This window comes from Ambystoma mexicanum, chromosome 8, assembly GCF_040938575.1.
Source record: "Ambystoma mexicanum isolate Mex_15411 chromosome 8, UKY_AmexF1_1, whole genome shotgun sequence".
Taxonomy (NCBI): domain Eukaryota; kingdom Metazoa; phylum Chordata; class Amphibia; order Caudata; family Ambystomatidae; genus Ambystoma; species Ambystoma mexicanum.
This window is the reverse complement of record NC_090929.1, coordinates 594,128,859-594,142,439: the sequence shown is the minus strand read 5'-3', so window position 1 is coordinate 594,142,439 and position 13,581 is coordinate 594,128,859.

Below are 13,581 nucleotides of genomic sequence, written 5' to 3'. Positions count from 1 at the left end.
CCGTACTCAGTGAAGGGAGGCAGCACATGGCAACATGCCTTTTTGTAGTAGGCACTGCAGGTAGGGCACAGTGACTACTGACCATTACTTGCCCCTCAGGTACTGTAGATGGAATCCCCTGGCATAGCCCCGGGACTTTAGCTCTACCCAGAAGACATTATAGGAAGGTTTCTTGTACTTGGGGCATGGGCTGAGAAAATGTGGCAATGCCCTGTTGGTTGTTGTGTATTATTTGATTGAATGACTTGCATGGTAAGAATCTTATTTTACACTGAAATAATAAGTAATTAATGTTAAACAGAATTAATCAATCGAACACAACCTTGTACCAGTCATTCTTTTATGAAGAAAATATGCTATATTGTAGGCTTTAATCAAAAACAATAACATGAAATGTGAAGGGGTTTTTGCATATTTGCTTTCGTGTGAAAATGGAACATGGAAAATTGTGCATTTTGAATTTTAGTAATTTATAAGGTAATGACAGGCAGAATTCTGATCACAATTCACCTGCTAGACCGAATTAACTCTGTTGATATGCCCACAGGTTATTAGAATGCCATTACAATTTAGATTGACACAAAGAGAACATTTTCCTTTTACATGTAACATAGAACTTATCAGCTTAGTTTGAACTCTGATAGGTTTGTCCATGCAGATATAAGCTTTTTTGTGCTAGGAATAAACATATCACATTCTTCATTCACGTTGCTAAATGCTTAAAAGACTTACTGGTGAGATGTGTTTATCAAGACAAAGGCCTTGCTTCCAATTAAAAAATAAAATACATCTAAATCCGAGATTTACATCGGGGATTCAGGCCAAGTCCAATGGCTGTTATTGTTAAGCTAATAGGAGATGCCTTGGGCACGTCATCAAACCTGACCTGGCAGAGCATGAGGCCCCATAAAGAGCATGTTTCTTCCATTACGCTGCCTAGTAAAATTATCCATTTGTTCAAAAGAATGTGTTTATCTTCCGATATATTCTGTTGATGAAATTTATCAACACTAAATTTTGGGGGGAATCCCATCTATACCACCAATGGTGGCAGCTCTATCTTATAATGGGTTCTTTGAACTAGTTTAAACAAAAGATAGATAGCTTATATCAACAGTTACAAACATTAAACATCAACTGTTAATTAAGTCATGTAAAAATATTTCTTTATTTAATTCATTCTGAGCATAGAAAAATTCATATATATCACAAACAATTCATAAAAAACACTGTATAAAAAATTACAATTAAAAAAGAACTGTGACAAGCAATACCTTCAGAAATAGGCAAGGATCTAAATCGATCTTTGATTTTATACTTAGAGATTCTAATCTGTATCTCTAAGTCAAAATTGTCATTTTCATGACCTCTCTAGAATTTCAATGGATCTAACATAGGCCATTGTGATGCACTCGACATGTTTCAGTTCTCTTAACTTGATCTAGGAACTTTCTTCCGGAGTATTTGTCACTTGCTATTCATAAAAACATAGAACATATGCTCTTATTGCATAAGACTGGAGCTTTTCTCCAGCGTCTTGTGGACAGTGTAAACGATGTTTCTTTTTTTACTATGAAACGTGTTGCAACTGTTGATAAAAACAATACAGGAGAAAGGGTTAATGTCCCGTGTTATGGGGATATGGGATCTCTTACCTTACGTATAGGCGGAGTATCACATACTCTGCTTCCGCATTCAATCCGGGTCTACAGCTGTCTCCTCGCTCGTTACGCTGGTCTACTGGCGTTGTTAAAAACGATGTCTACTATCTTGGATGGGGATTGCTCCGCTTCAGTCCTTCCTTTGTTATTAATCCATTGAAATTCTAGAGGGGTCAAAAAAATGACAGTTTCGATTTAGAGATACAGATTAGAATCTCTAAATATAAAATCATAAAGATCAATTTAGATCCTTGCCTATTTTTGAAGGTATTGCTTGTCACAGTTTTCTTTTATTGTAATTTTTTATACTGTGTTTTTATTAATTGATTTTGATATATATGAATTTTTCTATGCTCAGAATGAATTAAATAAATATAAATATTTCTACATGACTTAATTAACAGTTGAAGTTTAATGTTTGTAACTGTTGATATAAGCTATCTATCTTTTGTTTAAACTAGATGAAATGGATCAAGCCACATGCATGCAATTCAAGTTAAATTGTGTAAACAAGATGCATTTAAAGTGTTCCGGGGAAACCTGTATCACACACATTTAAACATATTTATTAAAATGTATGATTTATGTATAAATGTGTATATTTTACTATCTCTGTTATATGTGAGATGACAGGAATGTAAATGCTATTTCCGGATTCCGAATATTATTACCAGTCTGAATACATAATTCCCATCAATATCACGTGTCCCTATGTAAAGTTATAATAAAAATTTGAAAAGCAGTTCAATTTTGATTCTTAATTCCTCACGGGATGGCTAACTCATAGCCAACACATCCCATTATGCTGCACCAAAATACATTGGGCCAATAGAAGACTGAAGGAGGGCCCTAGAGGGTGTTAGGAAAAGAAAGGAACCTATCCCAGACTCTTTCCTATCCGGAATTGCTGCATCGAATGAGGCTGCATGGATGGAGTTAGCTGGGTATTTCAACTGAAACACAAAGGAAAAAGAAACAGTTTGGGGCATGCAGAACAGCAAGATAGCCCAACCAACAGGAGACATGCAGATTAGCATTCTAACTGAAAGTAGCTGATGGGAAAGCTCCTTTAAATGGTCTTTACCAGATGGAACCTAATGCAGAGGGTTTTGACAAGGCAGAACCAGATTATCTCAGAGAGAGTTTGGGTGCAGGTAGAAAGACTGGAAGGAACAGTTTACCAGGTGCCATGAAGAATGCGTCTGTACCATTAAGCTGCTTATTAATATGATTCCTTTGTTTAAAAGCATGTCTATCAAAGCAGATATATTCTGCCTGCAGATAGATGCTTGCCAAAGATGGTTGAAATCCCTGAAAAACAAACGAAAAGCGAGTACAATGATACCAGAGTATTTAGAAAAATGTCCCAAGAATAAATTAAGTACCAGATAGCAAATAGAAGTATTTTTGGGGGACCGTATTCACTAACCATAACACTGAAAGAGGGAATATAGTATAAAGCATGTGTGTGTTCTGATTCATAATTAAATTGAAACCCTGGATAGCCTCATCATCATCAGGTGCTTTCCCTTCAATTTGGGATCTCAGGAAGTATTATACCTCCCAAATTGAAATGTGGAATGACAATTTATTTTCATTGGTGTCTGCGTTGGACAATAAAGTAATTATATTAGTTGACAAACACATGTAACTGGCATGCTGTGAGGGTGAAACTGATTCCTTGCGAATAGTGAGTGAATTAAGTGCTGCTGTCACTGCATTCCAAAAATCAGCAGAATACCTGAACCTGTCTTTAAAATGATTTTCACCTATTTCAACACCACAAAGACATCCAGTGGTATTTTTGCCCAAGCTAGGACACAACAGCTTTTCACAAATGGTGTCCAACATTTTAGATGTCAATTAACCCAAGAATCAGAGAACCGTATGATAGAGCAAACAATTCTCTCTGATTTAACTGTCGAGGGTTTCAGAGAAAACTATTTTATTTTGTTTCAAACTTTGTTTTGAGAACTGTTTTATCTTTTCGAATCAAACTATTAATTCTAGTGTATGTCTCTACATTGTGAAGCATCTTATTATTTTGTCTAAAGTAGGCATTTATATGAAATCATACATATATTCATGGATGTTTGCGTAAATAGGAATGAAAACTTTAGTGAGACAACAGCAGCCAGGATTAAGATTAAAAACTGCTTGTTCCTCTATCGAGATTGTGGATGGGATTTTTTGTGGTGTGGTTTATTAGATGAGGGACATTTCTCTGTAACTAATCGATTATTATAGAACTAAATATAATCAATAGAAAGGTGCCCATCCATGGTATACAGGTAGGGTCACTACGCCTTATAGTATATAATTAAAAAGATAAAAAAATCACTAAAAAACTTTAGATGAAGTTATGATTAACCATCTGTTCTAAAAACGCTCAAAATTAGGGGTCAAAGTGATGAGAGTCAAAATGTGACTAGAAACTGCCATATTGGAATAGGACACAAATAGTCCTGCAAAGGAGTAACGTTCTGACACACAAATGCATTAGAAAAGGGACATCACCACATGCTTGGTTGAAGCAAAGCTTCTGGTCTCATGAAACAGGGTCATGGAACAACATGAATGGAGAAGAATGAAATGGGACCACAAATTCCCCAATGAGCTGTCCAAAGAGTACAACCATAACACAGGCCTGTAGGCATGAAGCTCATCACATCACAGCAAGGTCATGCCATTGGATTTCTTCATTCACGACCTTCTTGAAGCTGACCATATGAAATATCCAACGATGTTCTTTTTTCAATAGGATTGCCTCGAAATCCCCACCACAGTGCGATGGGTGCAGTTTCTCCAAGGTGGTCCATTTGAAATCGTCAGCTCCATGTCCCATCTCAACAAAGTGCTACACCATGGGTGACTCTGCTCACTTCGATCCCTACTTCGTTTTTTGCTTTTGGTTCTGTGGTCCTGACAGAACCATGTCTGTGGTAACCTTCACCCCCAGCCTTTTGCAAGCATTACATGCTTGGATGACCCAATAGACCGCACATCTCTAATAAGTAGAGTGCTGCTGCACGCATGGGCAGCCTTTCCATCTTAGCGCTCCCACTCCCAGGATATCCCCACTGGCCATTTTTCACAGGCTTCCAGGATTTTGAACAATTCAGTCCCCTGGGCGCCGAAAATCAGGCCCCTGAACTGCACAGAGCAGGGCTCAAATGCAGCTCTTATGGCCGCCTCACAGCCAGACGCCACTGATACGGCCTTGGTCTACCACATAGAGTGGATTATAAAATAGTGCCTTTTTACCCTGCCCCACAATAGACAAAAGCTTGATTTTAGTGCTTATGGAAATATAAGCACGGTTTGAGCAGCAGTGCACAACACACAAGGCACATTGCATGGGGCCAGACAAGCATTGCGCTCCCTCCTGGTTACCACACGCACCGCCATCCACTCCAAGATGGCGCATGCCTTCTCTATAGGATCTCCCCCCCAGCTACACCGGAAGAAGCTTGGAGGCCACATGATCAAACGCTCCTGCTGACATGTAGCTTAGCCAGATCGAGCCACAAGAACGCCACTTCACACAACGATTGGCTGTTCCTCTCCCTTGCAACAGCAGCATTCACAATACAAAATTCCAAGGTAAGGGCACGGGTCAAATAGCGGGAGAGTGGCACCAACTTGGGACAGATTCTGCCACCCATGTGACACACATGTTGTGGATATTTATTCCAGTTTCCCAGCACCAAGACAATACTCTTTTGCCTCCATTTTCAGTTAGCCGAATTTTGCGCACAAGATCATTCACTTTTCCCCGGTCTTCCAGTACCCAGACACAGAACCCACGAATCGGAGTGTATGTGGAATCAGTCCACGTGGGATTTTGGTTCTCTTTGGGTTGTCCCCTAACTATGGCACTAAATAGTTTTGCAAATACAAGACAAAAAGTGAGGCTAAGCCACAAATTATTTTAACACAGACTTGAAGAAAGTGGAATCAAAACGAGAATACAAAACGTATAAATAGGTTCAGAATTAGACACAAAGTAACACAACTAAGTGGATCCCTTTAAAGTTTTAAATATATGCAAAACCAAATGTTTAAAATCATGTTAGAAATGCACAGAACCACAATCACAATAACATGTAAGGAAAAATGCAAATTCAAATACACTGTAAATTCAATAGAGATATGCACCAAATAGGGTGCAAAACACAGACCGCCAGAGCCCTGCTGAGAAGGAGCAGAAGAAAGAGTTGAGAGAACTCTCCACCACCAAGGAGCCAACAGAAATCTGAACAATAAATAAACAGACTAGAAAATGAAGTGGAAAAAGAAACAGGCACGGAAACATCTAGCAGAATTAGAACTTGGGCCACACTTGTGTGCTGGCCCAGCGCCTAACAGGTATGATATGATATGGCATTTGTAACGCGCCTATACACAAGTGTTTCAAGGCGCGACGAGGCAGGGAGGGGGGAACAAGGGGAAGACAGACAACGATCCTACTAGGCCAGGTGTCATTCAGACCGCGCAAGTGCAGGGGTAGGGGGAAGGGAAAAAGTGCAAGGGGAAGGGGGAAGGGAGGGGGAGTGCAGTACAAATAAGTAGAATAGAAATAAAATAATAAATAAATAGGGCCAGCTGGTGGCAAGTGCAAGGTAAGTGCAGACAAGTGCTGGGGGGGGGCTGTAGTGATACAGAGACAGTCCCGCAGTGCAGGGGTTGCCAGGGAGGCAGTGCAAGTGAAGAGTGACTGGGCCCAGGACCGAGGTCGGTGAGAGTGGCCCAGTTGCAGAATCAGTGCAGTTTTGGTGAAGAATTTAGCAGGGGAGAGGGAGAGAGAAAGCAGAAGTGAAGAGGAAGGTTTTGAGGTGCTTCCGGAACCGGAGATGGTTCTCCTCAAGTTTCAGGGAGGCAGGACGGCTGTTCCAGAGGGAGGCCCCTGCCGCGGAGAGAGAGGTGCAAACAATACTGACTAGGGAGCATCGTCATGAATATATTGTTCCCCATAGGTCATGGGATGGCCGGCAGATCCCCACTCAACTGAGCAATGGGTCTCTTCATAAAAGCAAAAGAAATGAAGTGCCTGGTCCTGAAGAAGATGACAGAGTAGCTGATTGTCATTGAAACCGGTCGACCTCCTTTTCTTGATATCCTTTAATGTACATAGGATGCTACCTTTTAAGTTTGCACTTAACCTTCCGGTTTATGCAAGGCTTTACAACTTTGTTCACCGTGTAAGTACACCTGGCCCGCACTCTGTCTGAACAAACTGCACCACGGGTGAATAAAGTAATGTAAACAATTTAAAATCCCCTCTGGGATGTTCTGATACTATTGAAAGTGACCATTGTGGTCCCATATGCGGGCTAGTCGGTGTTTTTTAGCTGTAGGCACTTTGGACGTTTTAGTGGAGGGACAGTTTCTCTCCCCTTTTCTTTTAGATAGGCGGCACAGCACTGTTGGCCTAGGGACAGCACACCCATCTAGGGACAGGGTGTGCTTCTCTCTAGGGTCAGCCTCAGCCTCCATAGTTAATAGCAGATGAACAAACGTTGTTTTGTCTACACGTTTCACCTTCTCCATACACTCTGTGTGTTCAATGATTCATACCAGTGGCATTGCTGTAGACAGGCCATTCTTTTTTAGCCTACAAGGCCATTGCAGAAATGGAAAGATTATACAGAAAGCTCTCTTGATTCCACTCATAAAGGGACAGTCCAATCCAAACTGCTAGCAAAGCAACGATAACTGGCCCCAAAATGCACGACTCGTGACGTCACATGTGACTAAAATTATATTAGTCCATTTCGAAGTGTTTTTTAAACAGGATATTAACAGTAACTTTAGTTCACTACGTTTTGTCAGTGAATACACACACACACACACAATCACACACCCACCCACCCCCGCAGCCCCATTACATACAGCATTTCAATGGGAATGCATGGCCACCTTCCCATTGGGCCTAAACATCATATTGGTCATATAATGTGTATTAGGTAACTGGTCAGGCAGTAAATAACCTTCATGAATGGGTGCATTCTAGCGGGCAAATGGGCCTGTTGAACAGGTAAACATAGGTTGCAATCACAGCTTTCACGTGCACCAACATATATGATCTTGGGCAAAATCACTTTTTTTGTGTACAGAAACAAGGGACACTTGGAAACAGGCTATCTGGCAGCGTTGAGCTCTTGATGACAATATGCAATGCACATGTATTCTGCACGTTGGGCAAACATTTGTCATGTAAACGCTGAAGTCATCATTTCTACTTCTACTGGGGCTATCCATTGTGGTAATCTCGAAGTGATATGTGACTGTGAGTGATGTAGAGTGCTGAATTAAAAGCTGGTTCCTTGCTTTCATGATTTGCTCGTGCTAAAGAAACATTTTCGCCATATACATTTCTTGGGCAATTTCCCTTCATTGTTAACATGTGAACATAGTCCCTGGAGAGGCCGCCTATACAATGGAGGGAATGGATGTCTGAAAACACGTGTACATATGATTAGAGTGTAGCAGAGAGACGTAGAGCAGGTAAAGGCAAGAGTAGAATACTCATAGGGGCCTAGTGCCAAACAGATGATCAATGCACATATTTACATATTATATACCCAGGGGGGCTAGGCTCGGGTTCGTTTGTGATGGCTGGTGAGGGAGGAAGTGGCGAGGTCTATCATGAGGAAAGTATGAGATTTCATGAAACTGACCGCACAGTAGGTAGATTGTGACAGATTGAGTCGCATGCGTGAGACTGACGAGAGCCATCGAGATATAGTACAGATATACCAAACTAAAAGGATCTCCAGGTCATTGATAAGGAATGCTTTAGCGGATGGCGCCACCTGGTGGACAAAGTCGAGTTGTTCACACAGTACAGTGGTGATGTTGGTGCGTGTTTCGAGCAATAAAGTTGGTGTTTACAACAAACAGTTTTGCATTTTGGGCTGTTTTACGAAAGCATTATGTTAACAAATGTAATGTAACGCTACGTGGCATGGGACGTTGTAACATTGAAATGACAGCCCCAAGGAATCTGTTAATACCATGGAGGTATTAGTGCATTCTCATTTCTGTTGATTTTTACCAGCAGAATCTAGGAAGTAAAAAAATGATTTTGGATTGGTGTGGCCCCGCAATCCACCACCCACAACCCCTAGGCCCATTATACCGCACAAGGTGAGCGGGGGACACCCCCGCAGCCTCGCTCCCCTTGTGTGCTATAATGCAAATAGTTTCATGGGGTCCTACCACAGCCTTTTTGCTGGATTTTTTTTTTAAACTGCCATTTTTAAGCGACCATATTACTGGGTACCCTTCCCACAGCATCACTGCCAATCTTGGTAGAAAAATCTAAAACCATGTTACGCCCAGTGCTTTAAGTGGGGTAAGAAATCGAGGGGGGGGGTCCTCATTTAGGGGCGTGGCTTGCATGATGGGTGTGGTCTAAGACTTGACGGGTGCAGCCTAAATACAAACATGGACAAATGTTCTGGCCTATATAGCTAAGTGCATATTGCAACACAGTCTGCTTGGTACAAACTAAATACATTAGCCTGTGCACCCCGGCACACAATGATAAATAAATAAATAAATCTGCGTTGTGTATGCAGGTGAGGTTTTGTGACTCAAGAACTGTTCCCGCTCAGCACGCAACCAGGTTTAGTTATTTATGCATTGCTTGTTGGCTACTCCTGCAAACCCCTCCAAATATTTGTTGAAGTAGTTATTGTTGGGATGGAAATGAGTCTGTCCCAACCCCGTAGGTGCTTCAGATGAAGGCGAATCCCATAGACAGCTGTGCGATGTGCTAGGGGGAAAATGCCATGGTAAGGAAACCCAGCACAGACACAATATCACAGACATTATAGATGTATAGACTTAGTGTGTGCATATAAAGAGATACCATGTTATAGTTATGGGAGACACATGGAGTTGTACATAGCCAGGGACGTCCTTTGGGGGTTGTCAGATGTCTCAACTGCGACCTCTGAGGTCTCCCTTGCGACCTCTGTGGTCTCCCTTGCGACCTCTATAAAAAGAACGAAAAAAGAAAACGACAAAAAAACTTTATTTTTTATTTTTATTTTATTTTTTTTGTAATGCAAGCTCCTGGGCTATGGAAAGCACCATGTGGCTCTTTACTTCGGGAGTGGCTGGCTGTCTTGTTCAGGCCCCCAAAAAAGAATAAGAAAAATAAGAACAGGAGTGCCACAAGTCTAACACTTTCAGCACTGACCCTAAATAAGAAAGAATAGGAATACCAAATAATGTGTCTTTCTGGAATTCTATACAATAATTGCTAGACTCACTAAAGGTTTATTTCAGGCACACTTCAGTGGGCGAGTCACTGATTTAATCTGTTCTTAAAAGCCTCAACTCAGACTTTCATCCTTCTGAGGTCGATATATGAGTACCAACACAGGTTGGGTGATATTGGGTGTATATTTTTTCTTTATAAAGTGCTTAAGCGTAAGTGCAATATAATAACACATCATTATCATTTGGTCATGGACGTCTGCTTGCATTCACAGTAATTTGGTAATATGGGCCTATACACACTGATCTTAACGATACATATGGCGATCCATTCTTGTATGAAATGTACATCACATTATAGTGGTATCGTAACCATATTTTTCGTAGTGTACAATGCTATGTGATGCCACTTTTTGTTTCGTCAACGGGTGAAAGGTTGCGTTCTATCACTTCCCGTGATATCACTTTGGGGTGGGGTCAAATGACATCACTTCCTGTGATGTCATCAGGGGGTCATGGGTCGTGTGATGTCACTTCCGCTACCCCTGGCACTTTGGTGAAATGACGTCCCTGTACATGGCTACATGGTAAATGTAGGCCCAACTGAGAAACCTGAACAGGCTTGCACACTGAGGATAGCTGAGCCCACGCTGCTAATTCTCACAAAAATGTCTCATTGTCCCTAACAGTTGCAATTATTTAGTTTTGCAGAAAGGAATGCGCTCTGCAAGGCCATGAGACAGCACCAGGCTCCTCGCAATGCCCATTAATTACAGCCATGCCAACAGCAGACCTCTAACTCCCACCCAGCCCACCAGGAGTAATGGCACCCACCACTGACCGAGTCCAAGACCCTGCATTCCATGATAGTGAACGACTCCAGCCACCAGCGATAAAACCAATGGTCATAAAAGATCTGAACATGCATGACCATGTCACCTCTTCCCATAAATACACTATTTGTAGTACGAGGTACGGGGAGGGATACATTATAGATCAAAACGAGGGTGGAAGCCTTGGGTGCGAGGAGTGTGATATAGACAGAGCACAGAATGTGTGGATCAGCATGATTGTATTCCCTCCCTCCCCCATGGTGCCAGTCCCTGAGCCTCCCAGGTGCATGCCATAATGATGTAGTAGCAGCATTAGCTCACAATAGTAGCATTGGAACAGCAACATATGAAGTGCCTCACCTTCAGTCCCTGGAGAGATGAGCCCAGCTGACCCACGTGGGAAAAGACAGACGACTGAGACTGGAGCCAATCATAACCTGGCATCCCCTTTGGAGAAGGACCATGTATACAGTCTCACCAATCAGTTGTGTGGTTTAGACCCTTTGGATGATGTCCTTAGTGACTTGGTGGACTCTTATAATCTACTGATTATGATAATTCAGGCAGAAATTTCTCAATCAGCAGAGTCCTCTGCTGCCACCTTTACTTTTCGTACAATTAAACCGTGTTACCCTTGCAAGCAATCTCTTGGCCTTTTTCCCTAGAGGGATGTAATCTTTCTGGTGTGAGTATGAAGGAACTTGCCTTCCTTTGGTGACCCTGCCGACGTGAACCCAGCGCCCCCGTGCCTGCAGAGGGTTCCATGTCATTTCATCGCGGGATGTTTTTTCGTGGTTTTTTTTACTGCAATTTTTTTTGGGAAAAACCCTGTAACATTTATTTTGGGGGGGGGGCTTCCTCCTAACCCCCCCATTTTCTAAAAAATGAGATGGGTTTTTTTGAAAACCCAGCGAAAAAACATCCTGCGTCGAAAGGACGTTGTACCCTGCGGAAGTATCCATGCGACCTCTCTGGAAGGGCCGCGCCCAGCTACAGCGACCAGCTCCAAAACGGTTACTCCCCAGTGGCACTGCAGGAGCTGCCTTTGCAGAATCCTGCCTGCTCTTTGGAGTGGGTGCGACCCCAAGGAGATGTGCAGCCCGGTGTTGTAACCCCATGAACAGAGAAGTTTGGGTGACCATGCGCATGTGAGTATAGCCTGCAAGGGATAACAAAGTAGGGTTGCATGTATGAAGAAGTGTGAATAGTGTGAGCTTGCGACTACTGAAAATGGGAGTGTGGCATGCTTGTGGATTGTGTTGATCTTTTCTTAGCTTTTTATACATTTTTAAAGGATAATAAGGAAAAGGAAAACAGAAGAGAGGGAACCTCCCTGAGTGAGGGGGAAGGTGGCGCCACAATTATTGTTTAAACAATAAGTGAAAAATGGAAATACATAGGAGCTCTGCATAATTAGAGAGCTCAGGAATAGTAGACTTTGTTGTTTTAGTTTGTTATTTTAGTTTGTTTTATTAGTATATTTTATGGTGTATAGAGGAGGCCCAGGAGGGGCATGTGTGGGTTGTGTATGGGCATATGATGAGAGTGTGGTGAGTGTGAACAAAACGCACTAACAGAGAATAAACGGGGGCAGGGAATTGAACTGACATTTTTGACGATGTTAAGTTACACTGTTGACAAAACTGAACTGTATTTTTTGGGCAAACTATTGTATAACTGTGGTGCAGCAGCATAGGCGTAGCCCCACTACCAGACTCACGGGAGACACGACTATGGGTGGAGAGATGCCCATAGAACAAATGTGCAAGGCACAGCTTTTGTACTGTGAGAAGATTAAGAAGTATCACAACCAGTGGGTGACTGAGATTAGGGGAAGGGGGATGCCCCACACTTGGCCAGATCAGGGCTCCATTGACGGAAATGTGTTGGAACATATGTCCACCTTTTGACGTGCAGATGTGTGGGTGTAGGCGGGTAACCGGGAGTAACACTGAACTACAACCCCATGATGGAGCCTTGTTCAATAAGATTAGAGCTAGGGTATGGGATGCGCTGTGGCAAGCGTTCCCAGATACTCCAGATCTCTAGTCAATCATGCAATGTCCAATGGGGAATGATGAGAACGCTGCACAGTTTATCCTCAGAGTCCAAGAGATGTGGAGGACAGAAACGGGCAACACCTGGAACCAGCCAACCCCCTTTTTCTATTTTATGGTGAAGCAGGGCCTACACAAGGAAGTGCAGAAAGTGCTCAATAAAATAATAGGGATCGAAGTGAAAGTGTGACCCAATATTCAAAGCCTTATAGTTTACCATTTTAGGAGAATTAAAGAGCATGAGAAAGAAATGATTCATAGGTGACAGGCGGAGGAAACAAAACTAGTGCAAAATAAATTAGCCAAAGTAGCTGTGGTGGCATCAGGACTGATGCCAACACAGATGGAAGATGGAGGGTACGCCCCTTATGCTACAAGTGTCAGTATAGCCGCATTATGGGCTGAAGGAGGGCAAGGACAGTGGGGTAAAACCCGCAATTCGCTGGTCCGCAGTGGCAAGGAGGACAGCAAAGAGACTGAGGTGGGTTTCGAGGATCAAAAGGAGGAGGGTTTGGTGGAATGGGGCCGAGAGGAGGAGCAATGGGGCAGTGTTGGACATGTGGGAAGTGGGGACATTTTTTGAGATAATACCGGAGCAGGCATGGTATGGAGTATAAATACAGTCAGCAAAATAACGGCCCCCTGCCACAAGGGACCCCCTCAGCATCAGCCTCCCAGGATGTCCTCAATACTGTACGAGTTCCATGAAGCCTACATGCAGCTACCCCCGCAGAGACCCATCCCCCCACCACAACATGCAGCAAGCAGGAAACCTGAGCGCCTTCAGAGGCATGCCCAGTG